A 2,464-nucleotide genomic window follows, 5' to 3' on the forward strand; every position below is an offset into this window, starting at 1 on the left:
CTGAGGGTGCACTCAATCCCATTGCCAATGTCCCTGACAAAAATGTTAAATACTGGTCCCAGTACACACCCCTGAGTGACACCACACATCACTGGTCTTCATGAGTGGTCCACCGGATATTGAGCCATTGACGGCAACTCTTTGAGTGCAACCATCCAGACAATTCCTTATCCACCAAGCCTGTTACCCATCAAATCCATGTCTCTCCATTTTAGAGACAAGGGTGTTGGGCACGACATTATCAAATGCTCTGCAGAAGTCCATTATCCACCAATCCCGTAACCCCATCATAAAAGGCCACAAAATTTGTCAGGCATGATTTGCCCTTAATGAAGCCGTCTCAGCTATCACCAGTAACCTCTCGCTTTTCCGTGTGCCTTAGCATAGTTTTCAGGAGGATCTGCTCCATGATCTTGCCAGGCACACAGGTGAGACTGACCAGCCTGTACTTCCACAGTTGTTCCTTTTTTCCCTTTTTAAAAATGGGCATTATTTTCCCCTTTTTTCCACTGGGAACTTCGCCAGTCTGCCACGACTTTTCAAATGTGATGGATAGTGGCTTAGCAACTTCATCTGCCATAAAAACAATGACAGCTTGTCATTTGGAGTTCATGGCCTGGATGAATTAATCCACTGCTTTGGTTTCTGTCCTGTCCTGTCCCTACACAGGAATTACCCTTGCAGCTCTTATTAACTTGCTGTCCTGGCAGATGTCAAGACAAGTTCTTTAGAAAATAATATAAAAATCTATGATACACAATCTAATATGCAAACATATTATGCAAGTAGATTTTTCTCTGATCTCATATTTTAAGATGGAGGATTATTATTTTATACTTTATCCTAAATCTTATGTGTCTTCTGTAATTTTAACAACCAGTGACAATGTTTCTGTTATCCTCACACTTATACACGTATATGGCAAGCTAAGAGCAAGCCAATGATGCTCAATAATTTGTTCAATAAAATAATCTTATATTAAAATTCAGATATGATATTTTTTAAAATTACTTTCAGAAAGTAAGTTAATCTCTCTCTGTTAATTTTTCCCAAATCTATCGTGGGTTAAATCTACTTTTTGTCTTCAGCCAAAGAATATTGCGTAGCTGCGTAGAAATTATGAATTACTATATTCTGCAGGAAAATCACTTTATGTGTTATGTTTTCTGCTTTGTGTATATTGTGCGACATATAACTAAGAGATAAAACTACATCTTACTGGCTGTATGTTGTCCATTACTCCACAAAGTTTCTTCTTATCTGAAAGGACACACCAGCGTGTATATTACCCTCATCACTGAAGTACCTTGTTAATTTTGCAGCTGGAGACAAGACAAGAACTGTTCCTGTTCTTAAGACGGTTATGGCAGAGGACTTGGAATTCCCCACCTAGTAACTTCACTGTATAATAACTTTTCCTTCTTTCGATATTATTTCACATTTCTATTTGATCTCCCTTTTCCAAAACAAAATGACAAAACAAATTTAGGAATGGAGGTAGCAATAAGCAAAACAATGATACCATATTGTTTTCCGAGATCTGTAACTTCAGAAACATCTATTTCATATTGCTTCAGGTTTCAGCAGCAGCACTATACTTCTGTTAAATCATAACTAACTCAGTAATCATGACTTTTTCCTGGAGATGTAAGCTGCCTTTTTTTTTTTTTTTTGAGCACTGCATTATCATAAATATGTTTATGTTTTTTTCATCTATCAGCAGCTATCAAATTATCTAGCTTTAATTTTTCTTTCTAATATTTCCCAAAAAAGCTCCCCAGCCACAGGCAAAGTGTATAAGTGATAATTTCAGTAAAAGTTATCAGTTCATATTCACCTCTCTTTTAGCCCATTGGTACTGATTTCTAATCACTGTATTATTTCAGTCTTTCTCTGTGATGAAAATTCATTCACATCTTCACAGTTTAGCTTCGGGCGTTTTTATTTTTCATATTCTTACCTCTTTGAACTCTCTCACCAGTAAATTAGTCTTCTTTTGAAACACTACTAAACAAATATGCTGCTTGAAAAATATTTTTTTCTTTACTTCTGTTGTTTACTGGTGGCCCTTATATTAAACAGTGTATTTTCAAAGAGTAGATATTTGATTCGTCTAAGCAGAAGAAACTACACCATATACATAAAAATAAGTACATGGTCCTTTTGACACTTCACAAATACCTTTATATTTTTCAAAACATACTAAAGACACAAAAATGATCAATGAAAACAAAACTAATGATGGATCTCCAACAAAACACTGAAGGCAATTTTTTAACTGAAAGTACACATTGACTACATCCTAGTTATGGTTTAGAAATTCCACTTGGAGATAGGCTACCCACAGCCTTCCTTTAAGTAACATTCCTGAAACTGACAAAACTTCAGAGTGTAGGCACGGGGAAAATGTAACATTTTCATGGGTATGTTGCTTTGTAGGAATATTTCTCTGAAAAATAGCTCA

Source organism: Larus michahellis, chromosome 5 (genome assembly GCF_964199755.1).
Source record: "Larus michahellis chromosome 5, bLarMic1.1, whole genome shotgun sequence".
NCBI lineage: Eukaryota > Metazoa > Chordata > Aves > Charadriiformes > Laridae > Larus > Larus michahellis.